The sequence below is a fragment of the Microtus oregoni genome, unplaced genomic scaffold (genome assembly GCF_018167655.1).
Source record: "Microtus oregoni isolate MIOR12 unplaced genomic scaffold, Mior012 000003F_ref0000135, whole genome shotgun sequence".
Lineage (NCBI taxonomy): Eukaryota > Metazoa > Chordata > Mammalia > Rodentia > Cricetidae > Microtus > Microtus oregoni.
In genome coordinates this window covers 40298269-40322415 of record NW_024543062.1, presented here as the reverse complement: position 1 = coordinate 40322415, position 24147 = coordinate 40298269, and the positions used below count along the sequence as shown (strand labels likewise).

The 24147-nt window shown below is 43.4% G+C and overlaps 1 protein-coding gene across 1 annotated transcript in view; it reads right to left on the bottom strand.

Annotated features, from left to right (window-relative positions):
* Bcl2 (BCL2 apoptosis regulator) overlaps positions 1-24147 on the bottom strand; it is a 173070-nt gene that overhangs the window by 146979 nt on the left and 1944 nt on the right. The gene's annotated exons all lie outside the window — the stretch shown is intronic.

The window sequence follows — 24147 nt, the reverse complement described above, 5'->3', positions numbered from 1 at the left end:
GACACACACATGCACGTACTCACACATACAGACACACACATGCATGTACTCACACATACAGACACACGCATGCATGTACACACGCATGCATGTACTCACACATACAGACACACATGCATGTAGTCACACATACAGACACACACACATGCATGTACTCACACGTACAGACACACACATGCATGTACTCACACATACAGACACACACATGCATGTACTCACACATACAGACACATACACATGCATGTACTCACACATACAAACACACACATTCACGTACTCACACATACAGACACACACATGCATGTACTCACACGTACAGACACACACATGCATGTACACACACATGCATGTACTCACACATACAGACACACATGCATGTAGTCACACATACAGACACACACATGCATGTACTCACACGTACAGACACACACATGCATGTACTCACACGTACAGACACACACATGCATGTACTCACACATACAGACACACACACATGCATGTACTCACACATACAGACACACACATGCATGTACACACGCATGCATGTACTCACACATACAGACACACATGCATGTAGTCACACATACAGACACACACACATGCATGTACTCACACGTACAGACACACACATGCATGTACTCACACATACAGACACACACATGCATGTACTCACACATACAGACACATACACATGCATGTACTCACACATACAAACACACACATTCACGTACTCACACATACAGACACACACACATGCATGTACTCACAATAAAGACACACATGCATGTACACACACATGCATGTACTCACACATACAGACACACATGCATGTACTCACACATACAGACACACACATGCATGTACTCACACATACAGACACACACATGCATGTACTCACACGTACAGACACACACATGCATGTACACACACATGCATGTACTCACACATACAGACACACACACATGCATGTACTCACACATACAGACACACACATGCACGTACTCACACATACAGACACACACATGCATGTACTCACACAAACAGACACACATGCATGTACTCACACATACAGACACACACGTGCATGTACTCACACATACAGACACACATATACACACCCACACATACAGACACACACATATACATACCCACACATACAGACACACACATATACATACCCACACATACAGACACACACATATACATACCCACACGTACAGACACACACACATGCACATACCCACACGTACAGACATGTACATATATATCCACACATACAGACACACACATACACGTATCCACACATACAGACACACATGCATATATTCACGCACACAGACACACATATACATACCCACACATACAGACACACACATATACATACCCACACATACAGACACACACATATACATACCCACACGTACAGACACACACACATGCACATACCCACACGTACAGACACACACATACACATACCCACACATAAAATTATACTTAAAAGATGATAGCCTAGAGCAATAGACACTTGTTAGAAAGGAAGCTCTGACAGAGTCCAAGAAGGCTAGAAACTTCTGAGCAGGCTTAGGCTCACAGTCCATTCTACATGGTAAAATACACAATCATTCTGGTAACAAAGATGGCCAATCTAATAGATTAAGGGAAATATCAATCAAAACACTGTCAGAAGAGCTTCCATTGTGAGTAGCTTAGATTAGGAGTTGCATTGTGATAAGAAAGAGGAGGGGCTTCCACACCTAGGGTAAAGAGTAAGTAGTGTGTGACCCCAACCGGGTGCTCTCTAAAAGAACCCACATCTGGCAGAGAGGTTTCTTCAGCAATGAGATACAACATAGAGGACTGGAGAGATGCCTCCGCAGATAAAGGCTATGCTCACAACCAACAACAGAAGAGAAAAAGTATACAGCATTTCACCTTAAGTGTGCGGGGGCAACAGGCGTGGGGGCAGGGCTGTCGGGAAAGGTAACTGATGCCTAGAGCTCACTAACTGAAACATCTTCATACTCCTAGCATTGAGGAAGGCATTTAGAGAAGCATCTGGGCACTCCAGCCAGAGCCCCGGAGTAAACAGTGACAGGGACTGAGGCCGAACAGCGAGTCAAACTCTCCTCCAGCAGGGAACGCCTGTCCAGAATGAAATTTTCTCTGAGTCATTAAACATTCTAAAACAAAATTTCCTCAGCTCAAATCCTGCACAGTAGCAGCAAGCAGCAATACTTCTCCTTTTCAGCCTTGTGAAGGGAGGGTGGAGCAGCACAGAATTGCAACATCGAGGGCAGGAGAATACCTAGGGCCTGACATCAAGGGCAGGAGAATCCCTAGGGGCTGACATCTGCTTCATCTATTTTCCCAAGCAAGTCAAGTAAACACACAGAATTCTTTCGGGACCACCCTATACAGATGAAAAGAGATAGAAGGAGTGGCCAGGAAGAAAAGGCATTATACTGGGTGATATATGACATGACTGTGGGCTGTGAAGAGTGTACACAGTTGAGAGAAAGAACAACAGGCTCCAGGGAAAGGCAACAAGAAGAATCTGGAATGCCCAGGACACTTGGAGGCCATCTTTATCGGGGGCTATGGAAAAAACACACATACAGAAACAGAAGAATCAATTTTTCTCTAATATACATCCTAACACAAAAGGGAAGGGAATCAAATGTTAGTGGGCAACTCGACATTTAATTTCAAACTTGAAATTAGATTTCCAAATGGAAATATATGGAAATATGGACTATGGAAATTTCTATAAATATTTCCTTGCCCTAAATATGATCTTTCCAGGTTCCAGTCATGAAACAGTTCACCTCTAGATTCTTTTAAAGAGCCAGCTGACTACCAGAGATCTTTGCTTAGATGCCTTGCATTTATTTATTTATTTATTTATTTATTTATTTATTTATTTTCTGAACTCTGGCTTCTCTGTTCCATGTGATGGAGTGTGTACAGAGACGGCAAAGCAAACACCTGTCATTCTTACACCACAGAGAGCATAATTCAGCGCCTTTTCTGTGATCACAGAATGCAATTAAGACTCTGGCTGCCTTGGTATGTAGACCAAACCTTCTGCCACAGTGTTCTGCGGTGCTGTTGTCTAGGGTGGTTCTGCCAATCTCTTCATTCCAACAGAAAGCACTCCAGGGCTCTCAGTGCTAAGCAAAGTATAATGAGGCAGAAGAGGTAACTGGGGCCCTCACTGAGGGAATGTGCTCCAGAGATGACTCTCTCTCCGCAGCACAAAACTACTCTACGATCCAAGGGCTTTTGTTGGCCCAAACACAGGAAAAGCAGTTAAAATACTGTCATTAAGAAGGAACAGTAGTTAAAAAAAACTTCTGCTCTTCATCTCTGGTTGGGAAACTCTTTAATCTGTAGGAAGTAGAGGGTAGGAGAAATGGTTTTAGACAAAGAACAGCAGTGATTTCCTAAAGCTTACGATCAATGTGCATCGTCGGGAGGGTTAGAACCTGCTTTACAGCAGACTAATGAGATGCGGAAGAAGTAACGAGAACTTAGAAAGAGCCAGGATAAGATCAGAGTGAGTTCAGAAAGACAGGCAGGGAAACATGCTTTTAGGTCTCACCTACAACTGCTATGTTTGGGTCACAGCCATAAAGTAATTCTACATACGCTTGTGGTCCGTTGGGTCATGTGCACAGTCTGAGCCTATGGTCACATGACACACCTCTCTGTTAGATGGCAGAAAGGAGGTAAGAGCCAGAAGCTCTCTGCTGTGATTGACAGCTTGTTAGAACTCTCCTTGTGGATTCTCTAACCTTCAAAAATCATGCACCTAAAATGATAATGAGAGACTCTAACCCAAGTCTGTGACATGCTTCCATAGCATGGACTTGCTGAGGCTAGGAAGACATCCCAATCTCCTGGCCCGTGGTACCCTCACCAACTACACACATCTCCCCTGCCACATTCACCTGCCTTACCTACAGCCTTTCTCTTCCCCAGGCCACACCTTTCCATGTTTAAGCCACCTCCCATGTCAAATGACTTTCTGGTTACAACACACTACCCTGAAGTTTCAGACAACTTGCTTTGTTGTTCTATCTCATGGATGACTGAATCCTGATCGGAACTTCTCAGTTTTGCTTTATAACGGCAAGAACTTGACACGAGAGTCATAATTTCCAACAGAAGCAAATGCCTGTTAATAGTAACAACAACTCTGCTCACCTGACCTGCTAACCTTCCCTTGCTGATAATAACAGTGACCTGCTAACCTGCCTTTGCTCTTCCCCATGGGCCCAAAAACCCAACACGAGTTGTACCTTGACACTGGGCATCAGCTACAACCTTGATGAATATGTCATATCAGCTATCAGTAGACAAGTTTACATATACATACACATGTTTATATATGTGTGTATGTATTCATATATATGTATATATGGTGTCTGATATATGTTAGCTAAATGCGAACTGGCATACACTCTTCAGAATGGACTGTGTTTTATTGTCTTTGGTAGAGAAATAAAAATATCCATATGGAGAAGTTTTGGGATAATTCCAACCATCTTCTATCCAACAGAGATAGTGGTTTAAAGGCTGGAATTCTATTCCCAACTCAGCTCTAATCTTCCAGATTGGCAAGTCATCGTATGCCACAACTATAAGGTAAGGCAGAGCTTGCCTGATTACTTCAGTGGACAGTGGGATAAATAAAGATAGAACATAGTCTACTATGGGTTATACAGGATGCTACAAAATATCTAAACTAGCACATCTGTGGGGAAAAGAAAGGGTTTCTTTTACCTTTCTCTGTAACTCCTAACACAAAATGAAAAGGTGACATCATGCTAGACTCCTCCACCAGTGCTGCCCACCAGAAACTCAGTGGGATCCATGCATGCCACTGTAATCCTTCTAGTGGTCCCATGGAATGCAGTCTCCTTAAACCAGCATGTCCAAAATATCATCTTTTAAAAATGCAGTTAATAAGAAAATTACTGAGAAAACATTTCTGAATTCATTTATTGATACCAAGAGCCTTTGAATCATGGCACATGATTTATCTTCTCAACACATCTGCAATGAGACTCAGAACTTTCACACACCCTGTAACATGTACAGGGGTCAGTTATCACGCTGGCCAGTGGAGGCGCTACAGAGTGCAACAACTTCACAGTTAGGAAGACACATGAATTTCTTTTCAGCATCTACTGCACTGCTTAGAGCAGATAAATAGTCATTGCGTATGTGATGAATAAGTGACATACTCTGTGGCACTGAGACATTTTGGGGCTAGGAGCAGAAATAAAGGACTTTGGAAATGCATTACTCTGTGTTGACCTTGTCCTGTCCCCCAGTCATGTGGGGCATGATCTGTGGCCACCGATGGAGAAGCTGCTGCTCCAGGATGCATTCCCAGACATGGTATCTGCTGGGGGGGGGGGGCGGTGCGGGGGCACGCAGATCCTCCCAGCCTCCTTTAACATGCTTCACTGCATGTGCCTCCTGCCTCCAAAGTAGCTGCACTCAAAACCCAGAAAGACGGCTGAAAACAGATGAGCATGGGTTCCTGGGTCCCGAATTACTGAGAAATCATTTGCATTCTGTTAGACAAATTTGCATAGAATTGGAGCCAAGACAGCTTGACTGGGTTTGCAAGCCTCGCTCTTTCCTGCACGATGCTATGGTCACCACTGTTTATTACCATCTACCAGGGTGGTGAAGCAAAGAATGGAACCCTCCCATGCCCACTTAGAAATGGGCAATGGAGTGGGGCACAGCCATGTCATCTGGCTGCTGCATCCTTTGTTATGACAAGAGTTTATTTACAAGACTCTGACCTACGGCAAGAAAACACAACTTCAGCTAAGGTGTTAATGACCCGTGACTGTACACACACCTGAGTGCGTGAGAGCTTACCGTGGGAAACCAAGGCCACTACCCCCATTCCACAAAACCCTTGGCTTCCATTCCCAAGTCAATATTTACCCTAAGAGACACTTTCCCTATTTGCCAGGTGTATGGAGGTGCAGATTCAAGGTAACACTCCACTAAAGTCCTCTGAACCCAGACACTTATTTTTCTTTCTTTGAACCAAGGGACACATGAGTAAATGAGGTTACTCTCAACATGACAGCTGCAAGAAGTAAATCACTCATGGCCAAGTGTGCAAGGGAACAGAACACAATCAGCTGCTTGTTTATCTTTTGTTATTTTTATCTCACCCGCCCATTTCTCTCTAAGGCTATTCCCAGGGAAATCCCATTTCATGACAGAACTGGTTTCTTGTGCCGGGGAAAAGCTGTGCTGTTGCTATCACTACCATTGTTAATTCTGCTAAGGTCATCTCAGATGTTCTGTCTATGTGAGATAAATGGTTTCCTAACAACCTTCCCAACATCCTGAGGCTGCTCATGTTTGCCCGAGTCATCACATCCAGGACCTTGAGAGAAGCAGCTGCCTGGAAACTCCAAAACTGGGGAGGCGGTTGAGCTGTCTTCAAGAACGCCAACTATTCTGATACTGGCTGAGTTCAAACCCAGCTTTACCACACGATCAGCACTGCTAGTCCCTTCTCCACGCCTCAGGACTGTCATCACTGCCAGGCAGATATATGGCCCACTCCAACGTGCCCAGACTGCTGCTAGAAAGAAATGCAGTAATGGGGACCGAAGATGTATCAAGAGCATCTGCTCTGTCACTGCCACATAGGCAGCTGGGGGTGTCCCTGTAACACTTGCATATAGACCTGCAATGTCTACACAGCCAGCTGCCTTTCAATGTTTATTGGGCATCTGCTCTAAATGTGCCTGTGCTAAACATGTCCGCCCAGTGCTGGTCATGCATGCCCACTTCCCTCAAATGCCGTGCACAACCTTTGTGAGCGTGCCTTGGAAACACCTTTTAGGCTATTTGCTATGAAGGGCTGTTCTTAATTCCTCAGACTGGTCACGCTGTTCAGCACCTGAATCTGGACACTTGTCCCCCTTCTGTGTCCTTCCTGCTTTCCTTTACCCACCAAACAGTGAAGTCAGCAATACTGTCCTCAGGGAAGTGGCTGGTGGCTCCCTCCCTCGCTGTCCATGGTGCACAGCAAGAACTTAGTGTGACAGTTATTTGGGTCGTCTTGTTTTTAATTTTGTGACCTTTCAGTTCCACCATATTCTGGTCACTCTGACTGTTTGCCCTTCCTAAGCTTGACAGGAACCTCCAAATGTCTATCTACGTGTGGTGTCTTTTTGCATTCTCACACGGCAAACTCCATTTATTAAAAAAAAAAATATTTACCCACCAAACCCCAGGTCATATGGCCGTTCTGTTCATACCAACTCTCCACTCTCCAGAGTGAGGTAGGAAAGAGGAAGACTAGATCTGGCCAGCCAGCGCTGCCTTAACCCTGCTATTGCTTTCCTTCTCTTTCATGGAGAGTTGGAATCATTTTACTAAGTGAATTTTTCAGATGGCTGAAGTCTAAACTTTCAAAAAATGCTAACCATTGAGAATGGAGCTTTCTGCAAATCATTACCCACTTCTCCTGGATTCTCTAAGTGTTGCTGTGAGAAATTCCCCTGTCTGGGACAAAAAGGACCCCTGAGGCCCTGAAGTCTGCTCCATACAGAGAGCTGCAGAAGACCATGCTGTTCAGCGTCCAGTTTGCTCTTCACAGCACAGAGATATCTGATGTGGGGTTCCTCTCTGTATGCCATGAATATGTTTTATTGCCATTGGTTAATAAAAAAGCTGCTTTCGGCCAATGGCTGAACAGAGTAAAGCCAGATAGGAAGTCCAAACAGAGATGTCAAGAGAGAGGGGGAGGGGGAAGAGAGAGTAGATGGAGTCAGGTGACGCCATGTAATTTATGCCGAAGGAGACCGACGTGCCAGAACCTTGCTGGCAAACCATGAGTCTCAAGGTAAAATATAAAATAATAAAAATGGGTTAATTAAAATGTAAGAGCTAGCTAGAAATACACTTAAGCTTTTGGCCAAACAGCATTGTATAGTTTCTGTGTGATTATTTCAAGTCTGGACAGTCAGGAATGTATGAGCAGCCCCCGCTTACAGACATATGTCTTGATTGACAACTTGCTTGTGTTGAGAAGTGCCTAGGTGTTTATTAAAGCTCACCTCTAGCATTTCCACAAACAATCTTAGCATGAGGGTTCTGACCTCACCAGTGTTTACATCCATTGATGGGTTCAAGCCTTGAACATGCTGTTGGAAGGTAGTGAAAGGTTGGTTTGGCTAAAGGAAGCAGATCACTGAGGGCATGTCTTTGAAAGGATAGCTTGCCAGAACCTCTTCGTGTTTCTATTCTGCTTCCTGTCACATGGTAAATAGCTTTATCTTCCTCTCTCCTGCTGCCACGATATCCTACCTCTCCATCAACCCAGAACCAGAGGGATTAAGAACAAGAACCTCAATTCTCTGAACCTGACAAATAAAACTATCTACCCCCCACCTTTAGTTATTTCTGTTAGACAGCTGGCCACACTGACGGAAAAAACACCATCAGATTTTAGAACAACTGTTCTAATAATTTTCAGGCCTCCATTATTTAACTCAGTTTTAATGTGATATATTTGCTGTCATAATTCGCTAATGGAAAAAAATCAACACTTAATCTTGAAAGAAATGTCTTTTAAGTACAAATCGGTTAAAACATTATTCTGCCTTGACAAGGACTGGTATTCTGATATGTGCTGCATTATGGGTAAGCAAAACATGTTGCGCATAGAAGGACAAGGGTTGTGTGATTCCACTGTGTACAGAGCTGGAAGAGTAGCCCCTGAGAAGGAAGGAGGGAAGGAGGGGTCATCTGGGGACCATGGAGGTTCTAGTGATAGATAATGGTGAGAACTATGCACCACTGAAAACACTATTGTTAAAATGGGCAGGGGATACAGCTCAGCGGGAGGACCTTGCTCAGTGTGCTGCTTTGGATGAGAACATTTCCCAGTGGTTCATTAGCTCCAGGGAGTGGAACTATTTGAGAAGGATTAGAAGGATTTGGCGGTATGGTCTAGCTGTAGTAGGTGTGGCCTTGTTGGAGGATCCAGATGTAAGCTCCCAGCTACTGCTCCAGCTCTATGCCTGTCTGCTGCCGCCACACTCCCTGCCATGATGATAATGGACTCTCTAGAAGTGTGAGCAAGATTCCATTTAAATTATTTCATCTCTAAGGGTTGCTGTGTAGTGGTGTCGATCACAACAGTACAACAGTCACCAAGACACTTCGTGTACTTGAAGCTTCTGGTTCAATATGCAGGACCACACAAACAAGTAAAATATGATTTTAGCTAGGCTTGGTGAGTCATGCCTGTTACCTGAAGTACATGAAGCACAGTCTTGAATACCAGGTAAGTTCTAGAACAGCCTAAGTACAGAGTAAAAACCTGTCTCCAAACAACAAAAAGTGGTGAAATTGGTAAATGTTGTGTACACACACGCCTATTTCTTAGCAAGTTGACTGGGAAATAGTGGCTGAGTCCTTGGTAGCCCGAGCCATAAATGTTAGCAACAAACCCCACTGTCGTGTGGAATGGCCGCCATTCAGCAGAGATCGCGGATGCGTTTTGTAGTTGGGAAAGTTTTGTACTCACAAATTACAGTTTTGTGACCAAAAGCTGCTACTTCTCGGGGTCATTAGGAAGAACCCCGAGAATTGGGGTCAAAGGGGCAGGGCTTCTCTTTCTCACACAGAAACTAAACTCTTCTTCTGTCTTAAAGCTACACTTGTTACACAAAATCTCCTAAAAGCACAAAGATACTGATGGTGTGAATTCACTAGGATATTAGGGGTTAAAAATACAGCAGCCTTTTCAACTACAGTGTTGGGTTGTTCCTCATAAATTAAGCGCTGGTCAGTAAACAAGAATAAACAGTTGGCTTGTTCAGTCGTTTACCCCAGAGGTCGCGCTGAGCTGTCTTGCCTAATGAAAGGTTACTATTTTCCCTGGACCTGAGTAACGCTTTCTCTTCCCCTTTTTTTTTTTTACTTCTTATGAAATAGAAGTATGCTGTCTGCTCTCAAAGGTTGTTAATATGTTATACCTGGAAAAATATTTAAATTTGTATTCATCTATTCTTTTCTAAAATGCTCAACACATGTGATTCTTCCCTGTGACTCGAGTTTTACATTCTGCATGAATGAAGAAATATATCAACTAATAAAAATAGAGAAGAAAAGAGACATTTGGCCAGGTATGGTGACTCATACCTTTAATCCCAGTACCTGGGAGGCAGAGGCAGGCAGATCTCTGTGAGTCTGAGGCCAGCCTGGTCTACATGACAAGGTTCAGACTAACAGCTGTACATCAAGACCTCATCTCAAACAAAACAAACAATAGCAAAAACATTTAATAAGGAAGTAGGAAGAGTTTCCTTTCTAGTCAGAATTTGTTGTCTACATTTCTTTGAAGAAAGGAGTTTCCTGACTCATGTTGGATCCCCCTTAGCCCTGTAAGTCAACACACACCGCGTATCCTGCTCAAGAGTTACTATGGAAAACTGTCCTGTTCTGGGCTGAAACACCCACATTAAAATGCAGGCATGGAAACAGCATCTTGGCTGAAGGTGGGTTTGCTTCTGAGTAGAACAAAATTTACAGCGAACTCTAAAAAGAGATACAACATCATCCTGTAAACTTGAGCAACGTATCATTCCATCCCTGAACTCTGGAAAAAACTACAAAGGTCAGGCCTAAAATAGGAACGACCGGGGAGTCAGGAGCACAGCGGACGTGCGGCCACAGACTTTCCCACCTTTCTATTAAAGGCATTAGGCAGGTTACAATTGGCTGGTGAATCACTGCCTGGATCAGGAACAGTACTGGGGGCGTTCTCATTTTGAATACGCTGGCCCTTGGAAGCATGCAGCAGTCAAAGCAATGGTGACCACACATTTTTCCAAAAGCTACACAGATACTGGAGCCAGAGAAGAAAGAAACAGGAAAGATTCCTTTAAAAGCTTCAATTTTCTTAGCTATGAAAGACTGTTTAGAACCCAGAATGTGAGAAAGATTACATCTCCTTGTAACTGAAATACAGGTGACTGAGTGGCTTCCTAAAGAAAATAAAACACAAACAAAACCCCACATGTATCAATCTTTCATTTTAATTGGTCTCTGTTTAAATGTTTAAATTTTTCTTTATGTTCCAGGACATTAATTACCAGTGGGGTTGCCTGAATGTAAGAGCTGGGCTTGCTGAGAAGTGGGAGAAGTCACTTGGCTTTCTGTGGGTATGATGCTGCTTCCCACTCTGGGGGGTATCTGAGGTTAAACCTGGAGTCTGGCACTTAAGGGGGTTCAATAAATGCTTGTCTCTCTCCTTCCTTCCTGCTTCTAAAAGTCCAGGCCATTGGCCAGTGCTGCAATAAATACAAAGGGGAGAGAGGAATTGGAGATTCCTAAGTGGAGAGGTGCTAGAAGTACCTGATGCAAAAATAGTATCTCTAATTAATGCCGCAGAGCAACTGGCTTCAAACTGACGGTAGATGTAAGGACAGAGCACTAAATCTGGTGCTGGTGAACAAAAGCCTTCATCCTTTGCTGTGTGCACTGCAGCAACGCCCCATGACACCCGAGTTCACCCTCACACAGCCCCTGTCCCTCTGCAGCCCTCCGTCTGTTCTGCTAGCTCCCCAGTTACTGCTTGGATGGCCCCACGCTGTAGGACTCAAGGGGTGGAGAACGAGCCTTGCTACTGTGTTTTCTGTGACAGCTCTGCCTGGTACACAATTTGTTTTGCTTTGTCGTTTGAGACCAAGGTCTCACTGTGTGACTCTCTGGCTGTTCTGGGCTGGCCAACCTCAAATCAAAAGAGACCTGTATGCCTTTGCTTCTCTCAAGTACTGGGATTAAAGATCTGTACCACAAGACCAGGCTGACCTTTAACTGCCTTCAATCCTCCAGTCCCAGGCTCTTGGGTGCTGGGATTGCAGACATGAGTTACCACACCCGGCAGTAAGAACTGTTTGCCACACTCTGGCGAGAACCCTCAGGTCACTGGGCAAGCACTCCCGTCCTACACTAAGCCCATGCATGCTTGCTGAGTGAGTGGTCCGCGTGCACTTCAGCGTAACCCTAAGGATAAAAGCGCCACCATATTTTTTGTAATTTAATGAATGTTTGCCCATTTTTTACTATTTACCTAGAAGGAGCCCATTTTTGAAAGTAAATAAAAGAGCACAATTGCTGGTTATGTAGTGACAACCAGGAGCTGTCATCTTAGTAATCACCGGGTTCCACTCTGTGTCCACAGGGTGGGTGGGTAGTTTACAGTATTGTATCATGGGGTATTGTTGACAGGGTGGGTGGGTAGTTTACAGTATTGTATCATGGGGTATTGTTGACAGGGTGGGTGGGTAGTTTACAGTATTGTATCATGGGGTATTGTTGACAGGCTGGGTGGGTAGTTTACAGTATTGTATCATGGGGTATTGTTGACAGGCTGGGTGGGTAGTTTACAGTATTGTATCATGGGGTATTGTTGACAGGGTGGGTGGGTAGTTTACAGTATTGTATCATGGGGTATTGTTGACAGGCTGGGTGGGTAGTTTACAGTATTGTATCATGGGGTATTGTTGACAGGCTGGGTGGGTAGTTTACAGTATTGTATCATGGGGTATTGTTGACAGGGTGGGTGGGTAGTTTACAGTATTGTATCATGGGGTATTGTTGACAGGGTGGGTGGGTAGTTTACAGTATTGTATCATGGGGTATTGCAGACGTCTCCAATTAGTCTTTTAGGACTGTTCTTTTTCTTTTTGTTTTTGTTTTGAGACAGGGTTTCTCTGTAGCTTTGGAGCTTGTCCTGGATCTAGCTCTGTAGACCAGGCTGGCCTCCACCTCACAGAGATCCACCTGCCTCTGCCTTCTGAGGTGGGGATTAAAGGTATGCGCCACCACTGCCTGGCAGGACTGTTCTTTTAGGAGCTACATGTCCAAGACCGCCTGGCTCTTAAGTCCCCACCCAGTCTTGAGTTCATGTATGAACATCAAATGGGAAACACGTAGCTTTCCCTCTGCAGCAAGCACAAAACATACTTTACAAGCACAGAATCATGGGAGGGGAAATAACCAGAAGCAAGAGACTGAATTTTATTGTGTGCTTGTGTGTGTGTGTGTGTGTGTGTGTGTGTGTGTGTGTGTTTGGCATACATGATATCATTGAGCCACATTTTAATTTTTTTTAATTTTTCTCAATAGAGAGCAGTAGAGAATACAAAATTTCAGAATTAAATAGGTTTGACCAAATTCCTGTTGAGCAATCTGGTGTCTTAGGAGGCAGGTGGATCTCCTGGATGCCAAGAGCTCCACCTCCCTAGCTTCCTGCTTCTAAAGCACTACTGGAAGGTATCTCTGGAGATGCAGGAAGTATGCGTCTGGAATCCACAGGGAAGGCAGACTGCTGTACCTGCCTTTCTTAGGCCCACACAAGGACTCCACAGAACAGTTTTGGTCCCTGTTTCACCTGAGGAAAGATTCTATGACAGCTGCCTCTCATAACTGAACTTTCTTCAAAGAAAAGTTTATTAACTGGCGTTTTAAGGGTTATTCCATTGTGAATTGTAGCCATAGAAGACAATTTCGGTTTAAGAGAGTGAGCTGGGGGGCGGGTGAACTCATAAACAACTAACTCACCACAGTGTTCTGGAAATAGTTACGGGGGAAGCCACAACAGCGCAAAAAGAAAATGAGTGATACTTGAAATGTTTAGCACACCACCACATCTTCCTAGATAACCCCTGCCTCCTATCCCACTCCTAATACAAAACAGTCCATTCCTGGCATCCACACTGCCGTTCCCTAGGTCAGGCACAGGGTCTCTCACTGCCCATTCATTCCTGCCCGGTCTCAGCAGCACCAGCTGCCGGAAGGTCTCAGACTGGCCAGTGTGGCGTGTTCCCAGCATTCTCCCTGATCGCACTGACCGGTGTTCTCAGAGTCCCCACACCCTGTGTCAGCTGCTCACACACTGCCCTCTTCTTCAGGCTGGGAACCTTTTCCTGGCCTAACAAATGCCTCTGCCGTGCCGGCCCTCTCCTCCCTCAGCTCTAGCAGATTCTGAAGCCCTACAAGACGCGACTGAACTTCAGACCACCTTGCTCCAGACCCGGCCTATGTATTCATGTTATCATTTACATCAATATGACACATTCCCCATAGGCCCACATTTTTTACTTTATTATTTGATGTGTGTATGAATGCTTTGCCTGCCTGTATGTTTGTGTACCACCTGCATGCCTAGTTCTGAAGGAAGCCCAGAGAGCCATCAGACCGACTGGAACTGGAAATACAGACAGTTGTTGGCCACCATGTGGGTGCTAAGAATCAAGCCAAGTTCTTCTGGAAGAGTAAGCTAGTGCTCTTAACCACAAAGTCGTCTCTTCAGTCTCAGGCTCACATTTTAAAGGCTTAGTCCCTATCTGAAAACTTGAGCAGGTGGACCCTAGTTAGAGGAAGTCGACAATATGGGCCAGCTCTTGGGGTTAGCTCATCCCTGCCCACACCCCCATTGGTTAAGACTAGCATCCACCACATACTCTCTACACCATGATGCTCTACCCAAGCACCTGGGGCCAAGCAATCACAAACCGAACCCTCTCAAACCATGAGCTCCAAAAATCTGCCTCCCTGTATCATTTCTGTTATACAAACATAATTAATACAGTACTTTGTAAAGAAGTCATATAAATTAATAGTCAATTTACTGTTCTGTGTTCCAGTAATTGACCAATTAAAAATTGTTCACTTAAAGCCAAATGTAAAACTGCAAGTTGGTCCTTAACAACAACAACCAGGGCAGTCCTTTCCAACATTTTGCCATACCAAACATGCAGAGGTTTTAAGACAAAGTCAAATGTTTCCATCCACATTACCCCTCCCCTCAATTCCCCATGTTTTAAAGGTAATTTACTCATTGGTCATGCCCTTGAAATATTCCTTACAAAAGGCATTTTCAGATTCCAATGACACAGACTTTCATCAGTTAATTTTTAATCAAGCCAAATATTAAACACTCACATTAACCAGATAAAGCTACTGATCTGCAGTGACAGCTTGTGTTATTCTCACACACAGGCCAAGCACGAAACAGAAAACTAATAACCCTTAACTGTATTCTCAAAGTATCATTTATGGGAAAGAAAACTACATTCAAAGAGAACTTTTGCAATGGCTGTCATTGCTTCCCCTGTGCTGCAAGCTGTTGCAGAGCAGGGGAGCTCATTTTCTCACGGATGTGGGCGAGCTCCACATCTCTCTGTCAGTGGATGTATTCATTAAGAAGGAATCTGGCAGCTGTTCAGGGGACAGATAGTTTGGAGACCAGGCCAATTATCTGGGTGTCCTTTATAATTTGAAGTTTCTGAATTCACTCAAAGATAAGCCACTTGAAGAGGGGCTGGCAATGAAAACGAGGCACAGATGGACATAGAAGAAGGCAGGGAGAGAGTGGGGAGACAGAAGAGAATCTGTTTGTGGTTTCATTCATGGGGACACATCTGCAAGTTGACACATCCATCGCTTTAAAAGCCCTTGGAGAAGCATGGTCAACCTTCATTACAAGTAAACAAATCATATGATCTTTCTCAAACGGATGACACACGATGAGCAGCAAGGCTTTACGCTGGCATTATGCCAGAGATGAGGGCTCTCAGAACCACAGACAGGCTGTGAGACTGTTTGAACCAGAACACAAATGTAGCCAAAGCTACTGGGCTAACCGTGTTATTGGTGACTGCCCTGTTGCTCTTCCTATTGGTCAGTGTCTTTAGAAATCAAATCTTTTTTTTTTTAAGATTTATTTATTTATTATGTATACAACACTCTGCCTACATGTAAGCCAGAGGAGGGCGCCAGATCTCATTACAGATGGTTGTGAGCCACCATGTGGTTGCTGGGAATTGAACTCAGGTCCTCTGAGTTCAATTCCCAGCTAGTGCTCTTAACCACTAAGCCATCTCTCCAGCCCCCTAGAAATCAAATCTTAAGTCTCTCATCTTCCTTGACCTGAACTGACTTCCAGCTTCAGCAGGCTGCTTGATTTTATCGGAGAAGATCATTTATCTTCATGGCTTCGTTCCAATTCTCTTAATATCTGAGCTACACACTGATAGAGCTAAAATCCACCTTGCTCCTTCTGTGAGAACCTTGCTTCCTTTAATGATAAGGTGATGAATAATCTCATACATCAAGAGCTTCAAGTCTGGGGTAGATCTGAAACATGAGAGGACAAGGAAAGAAGGTACAGGCCTGTATTCTGTGTGCACAACACTTTGTATAAACAGAATGTGACCACCAGCAACATCAGCACTGGAAGAATAATATCTGATGAACATATAATGCAAAATCAAGAAATTCTATCTTTATGATATACTCTCTTAATTTGAAGAAAAAATAACAAGGAAACCATTAGTATGCTTTCTTCTTTTGTGTCTAATCAATATTAATTAACAAGTAGAATGTGACAATTGGGCACAGATCACTCGTTAAGAGACTAATACAACACTATCTGATTAGAATAACTTAAACACCCAAAGTGCCCTTAACATATAATTTTATTAATACCGACTCTTTATTAGAAAACACATTGCTTATATATGCAAGATTCCATCTTGAATTTAATAGGATAAATCAGTTCACACAGGAGTTCCAGAGACTCCCAAAGTCCCTTGAATTTAGATCACAAATGGAGGCCTATGCAGCCAGCAGGCAACACTAGTTAAGCTCATGTTCAATTACTGTTTGTGAGTGGGAAGGCAAACTCAGAAAAGCAAACCTTTGGGCTGATTCTGAAGACTGCTGGGAAAAGCTGGTGTGTGAGCACCAGTAACCAAAGACGGTGGATACAGCGTAGTACTCAGGGCCACTTTGGTGAATGAGGGAAGCAATGGGGCTCCCTTAAACCACATAGCTTAGGCACAAAGGCAGGTAATTTCCCCTGAGTGTCTGATCCTTGGTCTCTCTGCTTACTTGGCTCTTCCACTTGAACAGCCTCATGAGGGCCCAAGATGAAAGAGGCTAAAATCAAACTCATTACATTTACCTGTCATGACAAGCAGGCTGCTATTCTTTAGAAGACTGGCTTTTGTTTTGTTTTGTTTTAGCCAAGGGTATACACCTCAAGTCCCCTAATTCTTCCTGTCCTTCATTCTTCACAGAATCCCAAGTTTTTGTCCTGTCTTCACAATTCCCATCTACCCAGCCTTTTACATACCCCATTCCCATTAATGTGGTTCATACTCCTACCTGGTCTCTCTGGTCTAGCCTCAACCATCATCAGTCTTTTCAACATACACATCCTGCTCTGTCTCAGGATCCTTTCAACATCTGTCAAGTTAACTACAACTCTCTTTGTTTGGGAAGATAAACTCTTCCCGCGATGCTCATGACGCTTGAATTGAGCCAGGTCTCCCAGTTCTCTAGAGGCCTCACACATTCACCCACTTGACAGCTCCGGGTCCCACTGCCTTAAACATTCCCTCTCCATCTCTCTGTTTCAAAACTGTCCCCCACATGGAACCCTCTATGTCCCATGAGGTTCCTTCTAACTCTGTCAGCTAAAATGGCAAGGACTGCGGCTACTTCAGATTTGCCCCAGCCTGAATGTCTGTTCTTTAAAACACTTACTAAACAGACACCTAGCACTGAGCTTTTTTATATTTAGAGTCCAATAAATGTTTTCTCTGTGAAAACAAAGAGGTTAGTATGCATGTTCTTCTAAATAACAGCATCCTTTAAATCCTTGAACGCCCACCATTATCCCAGACACCGGGAACATAACATTACAGTTCATGGGCAGCCATTCATTGCTCTTAATGTTTTCTCAGATAAGTACTCTTGTGCTGTTGGCATTTCAATGTTCAGTAAGTGTCTCTGCTTCTATATACTTATAATTTTGTTATAAAATACTTTCAAACCTCTTCTCTGTGTTTTCAGTGAAAAAAAGAAGAAAAAGAAGAAGAAGAAATGCCGGCAAGAATCCAGAAAGGAAATACCTAGAGATAGCTCTGGACCTTTGAACTTAGAAGTGCCAAAGCTACCATCCTGTATGGAACTATTTGCCCCAACACTAAGTGATAAATCAGCATGTACAGTTGATGATACAATTCTCAGTTGACATTATTTCTGTCCTAACGGTAATAAGGATGTGTATTATATACTAGATAAGTATGGAATTAAGAGAACTAACAATTTCTCCCATCTTCCTTTGAAAATTTCAGATGTAGCTGAGAGGGGAAGGGTTGGCTGCAATTCAATTTCAGATTCATAACATAGATAAAAAATTCACCATGCTGCGAAGTGCAAGTCTTGGCTGTCTATTATGAAAGCTGGACAGAGACAACAAAAACAAGCTGCAACGCAGACCTGTGTGGGGCACTATCCATTAACACCTGGAAACTCTCCATCATTCTTTTGCAGCCTAACTGTGTTTTTGATAGCTTAAAATAGAGAAATATAGTAATTGGAACTGTCACAAGAAAAGACATATTGGCCTCAATGGGAAAAAATCCCCCTTTGAAAAATTAAAGCTGCTCCTGACACAGTGGGCTCTCCAGTTGTTTTCAGGAGACGTAATAAAGAGCGGAGGGAGTCAGTCATAAGCTTCTGACTCATGTGCTGAAACCCCAGAGAGCAGATTATTAACTAAAAAGGGAATACTTTCTAGTCCCAGAATCTAAAAGGCAAAACAAACAGCAGAAGAGAAATGCAACGCTTCCTCATCATTCGCTGTTGAAGTCTGTGCTCCACATGCGATGTGCAAAGGCAGTGGGGCTCACTTCCATGGTCAACATCCTCAGGGAACGTGCTGGATCACCCAAGCACAGCACCCACGGAGCCAACCCAGTGGCTGTGGCAGCACGGCAGTGAGGTTCCCTTTCAAACACACTGGAGGGTGGGTTTGGGGCAGTAGTCTTTACAATAGGTAACCTACTTTGGGTAGTCAAGGCATATGAAAAGCTCAATAGTCCACTGGAATTGCCCACAGCAGGGATCCCAGCAAGTAAGAACTATGGCAGCTGATGCTCTTCTCTGCTTGGAGGTGGATGTCATGATCTCTGGAGGGGAGGAACAGCACCTGTCAAACAGAATCCTTGCCTGCCTCGCTGCCTGTGGCAAGATCAGGCCCTGGTGAACTGTACAGTGGCTTTAGGGAAATTTTACTACTTCTACCTCCTGGAAGACTCTAGATGCAATGCCATATTCTCCATGTGATTCTACCCTTCAACTGCTGTATGGTGACAAGGAGCTATACCCGGGGTACCTGTGAGAAGACACAGAACCCCACTGGAGGTCAGTGCTGGTACTATACACAACTGGCCCCTTCAGAAGCGTCACCTGCATAAGACCTTATGAGAAGGAAAAGAACCATTTCATGTTAAAACTTTCCCCATCTGCATTTAAGGAAAGAGGCCCACGGGTACCATTTGTTGTTGCTAAGGAACGCAGTGAGAGTGGAGTACAAATTCCTGTAAATTGTGCATCACGTTTCAGAAGAGAAACATCTGATAACAGCATAGTACTAGGACTGAAACCAAAGCAAAAAGGCTGGGGTTGGGGGTGGGAGGGAGTCTCTAGTCTGGTTCAAAATGTTCTTCTATCTTTCTGTGTATGAGAAAGAATTATTGAAGACATCTCTTCAAAATACTGTGTTCTAATTAGAGCAATCTTTGATTGTCTTTTCCTTAAAACACTTTAATGAAAATCTTTAAAGCTGTAGTCTACTCAATGTTCATAAACAGTGTTTAGTGGATTACTGCTTAAAAAGGGACCTCCCCAACCTTTCAGTTCTGTTAATCCTTTATCTATGTGGAATAATTTCTTTAATTATCTGCATTTGGTCGCTTATTTAAATCAGCCCAATGCACACATGAACAAGCATGTAACTAGAAACAACTTTAAGTTCAAGCTGAAGCACATGCAAAACAACATATTTGTCTTTTTCTTTCTAAGACCAGGTTCTTGCTTATAGGGCTCCTGGTCACTACACGTTCACTAAGACACAGGAATACCTAGCCTGTGATTTATACAGGTTAGGTTAGCTTCCCTTCCCCGATGCCCAACCTAATCTAGGGCCTGGCATACATGAAACTTGACATCTTGTCTGCTGGAAACCCAGTCCTTGAACAGTTTTTCGCCTGCTTAGCCGTTAAGTACATATGTTTGAATTACGCTAAGACTAACGAAAGACACACTTCATAGGGATCTGAACTCACTGAGTGGTCTCACTGAGTCGTCTGAGGGGCCAGGGTGACCAGATTGGAAGGTCACTGCCATACCTGAAAAAGGTAATATATCAGATTACCTTAAAAAGGCTGAGCAGAATCTTTGACTCCCAAGAAACCTCTGGGGTGGGGGGACTTCATACTTGTATACAACAAACACAGTCTTGTTTTCCTGTACAAATGCACCTGCTTTGCTAACCTGCTACGTGACACAGAAGAGAGGTGCTGCACCGTGTGGGAGACCCTCTGCAGTGATAACTCAAAAACCCACCCATGCGTTTCTTGTGTGGATTCATCATCCCTCCAAGACACAAAACAGGACAAGGACAAGAAGAAGAGGAAAAATTAAAAAAAGAACGACAAGAATTGGGTTTGCTTCACCCCACCCCGTCTGTGGATTTCTGTTATGTGATAGCTAACTATGGCTTATGGAGTTTAAACAATATGACATGTACCAGTTCAATCAAGGGTTGTTAAAATGAACAATCTGCTCCTTTTAGAAAGCACAACTAAAAGAATAGGACACACAGAAGAAATGTTTTCAGTGGATACTGAATAGCAACAAAAACTCCAACACAGAAAAGAGAACTGAGTGAACTCTTGTGTATGAAGTTCCAGAAACAGCACATGACCCAAAACTCTAAGACCAATAACATGAGGGGTTTTTTTTGTACAAAATAAATTATTGAAAGTGGTCATGGGATTCCTAGCAGTCAGAGATACACAGTTTCCCAAGGAAAGTTCATCAGGGAATGTATTATTTAAGACTGGATCATCACAATGCTATTTTTAATCCTATCATTTTGCTGCCAAAATTGGCCATGGCAGTTGATAGTGGCCATGAGAAAAATGGTGTTCTTTCATGTAGTTCACCCACTGTCATGAGAAGGGCAATGCTTTCAGTTAGTCAAATGTTTTGGTAGATGTGAACTGTATTCAGAAAGGGGAAACTTCTTACTAACTACCTAATAAAAAGGAAGCTGATATCTACTGGGTACATAGAAATGAGTTTCCCTTTAGTTGGCAAAGAAAAGCTACCTCACTTTAATGAGGCCAATGCAAATGCAAATGCCAACGCAAACTCATTGCGTTCATCACCGTGATGAACATTCTTGAGAGCAGCAGAGCTGCCATTTTTTGACCCCCCCCCCCCATTCTCTGCTTCTTCTGGGAGTCAGACTGCTGCAGTGGGCATCTGGGAAACAAGATTCCAGGCAACACTCTGCACGTGGACCACGGGAAAGAGGTCTACAGAATCTGTCACAAGATTGATCCTTCAAAAAACAAAACAAAAACAAACAAAGAAACAAAAAACCCACCCACATCTGGAAAGCATCAGGCATGGCAGTCAGCAGCTCTGACTTTAATGCACAGAGAAACCCAAGGTTCTGACTCAGTGGCACTAGGCTGGAGCCTGAGAGTCTCCACCCAAGAAGGTCCCAGGTCTCATTTTCTAGAATAGTTGCCAGCTCCTTTTTCTAACTTTCTTGCCTTTCTCTGGACAGCATGCAAGCCTTATTCAGACCTGGGTATAAGCCATATTCTGCCTTATATCCAATTATTTCTTTACTCTTTACTTAATTTGCAGGTTCTGGGATTCTCTAGCAGGAGCTGGTCCTTCCAAGGACTATTTTCTCTGTAATGAAACATGAAACACAGTCTTCCCCAGCGTTGGAGCACTCTGTCTTTGAAGCAGAAGACAAAAAGTAATTTCAAGTCTAAAGTGTCTGTAAATGACCACAGGAAGTTATTCCCACCATTCCCATCATTTTCTCATATCAAGAAAACAGGCTGTCTGCTGAAACTTAGCTATTGTTATTAAAACATCACCGCAATGTGCAACATACTAGAGATACAATCCTAGCTTAAGGTTAAAGGGAAATCTATATGCTAAATGCCTAAAACAAAAATTCAAGTTAATAAGACACATTGGAAACCATAGGCTGATAGACCAATCACTACAAACTCTCAATTGCTACCACTTTTATTCCAAAATGTTTACATATGATTCTATTTTCTGATACACAGTCTTTTCTTGCCAATTCGGTTCTTTTCCAGCATAGTCATCCATTTATGGTTGCTCTGGAAACTATTAGACATTTTCTTTTACCATCAGCCATTTGTGGTTCTTTGTGACTTATGTTTGCTATAAGAGGCTTTGTCAAAAAAAGTTTTTATCATCTCTTCCAGTATGCCATTGTGGTTTGGCTTCATAACATGAAGTCTATGCCTCAGATACCTGCGGACCACAAAGATAGGCCCTACAACAAAAACTTGATGATGAACACAGAAAAAGGAGATGCTTCATTTAAAAAGAAACCTCAGTCTTCTGCCTCATCAACACACTGCAACCTGACAACAGAGGTCAGGCTGCATCTGAAGCTCCCCCAGAAGCAGACGGTCCTGCTTCCCACATCTTTCTGATAGTCAAGACCACACACTTACTGCCTTGAGTTTCCTTCAAGAAGAGAGAAACAGATTGATTTTTTTTCATAAAAATATGAAATAACAAAACCATTAAATTGTTTTACTTTGGCTTTAGAAGGCTTCTTCTGGAGCCTGAAGTCCCCATTACAGAGGCTGAACGACCAGCCACCTACTTAACTAAACATCTAACAAGCTCAGTTTCCATCCTTCAGCCAACAATCTGATCATGTGGGAAGCCAACAAACGAGCGATTCACAAAGGACATGTGAATTTCAGGCACGTAAACTTGGATATTTCAGTTAATTTTACTTTTAAATCTTGAACCGTGCCAACAATATTTTGTCAACTTTGGCCAATAAGATCAGATGTTCACATCAACCATCTATTTTTCTTGGCTTTTTCTGTTTGGGGCCCATAAATATTAGCACACCTTGCAAACTGTAGTAAAAACATAATGTGTTTCTAGATATTTGATTCACCTGTAGTCAATTATAGACTTTTTGCTCCTGTTAGGTGCTATAAAAAGTTAGTCGTTCTCCTGAGACTATCCAAGGCAAAACTAAAATGAAAATCTTTTTCATTAAAACAAAGTCTTTAAAAAAATGTCAGACAATGATTGCTGACTTTTTTGTAACTTAATTATTTTAGGTATAACAAGCCTGAGTCTGCTCCCTATGCCCCTGTCCGGAACCAGGAAAAAGCTTAAATCTCATGGTAAAATAATGGAAGTTTGATTTCCCAAGATATCAGAAAATTATCACTCCATAGATGCTCATCAAAGCTATGGATACTAATAATTTCAACTTAAGTCAGGACCAGACACTCCACAGCTAGGTGTTATTATTTCTTCCGCAGACACCCTAGATGCAAGTCCACTTAGCAGTGGAGATCACAAAACAATGTAGATTGTATGTAGAGATAAGTAAAGGATATTAAAATGGATGTTAGCTTCCGAATCATGTGTGAGTTACAGCGCGCAGTCTGGAGCCCCTGCAGTCTAGCCGACGGAAAGAACACCCACAGCCTGTCCTCCAGGGTGCACACACACCATGCCCAGTGGGACTCTGGCGCAGACTGGAGTCCACAAACATCCATGCATGTGAGCTTACCTTGTTACAAGCTTAGCTATAATTTCCAGGAAAGGGGGCTGTATTGTTTTTCTTTGGGAAAATGTTCCCAAGTGAGTCAGAAAAGGTATGCCTGCGTCCTCTGGTGGAGCCTGTTTGACTAGTTGGACCCTCTCAGTCATTAGTTCGCCAGAGGAGCTAAGGATATGCAGGTCAAGGGAGAAGGCCGGAGGTCTGGTTCCTACACAGGACCCCACACATCTGCAACAAGCTACTCCGACTTTAAGTAACACTGGGAGTCAGTGAAGGGGTACGGTTTAGCTCCAAATCCTAGGGGATCAAAAAAGCTGGACCTTTGCTCTTTCACAGCCTGCGGGCAGGAGCTAGCACAGTGTTGGCAGAGTGGGATCTAACCAGAGGCAGGGGCTCAGGGAGCAAAG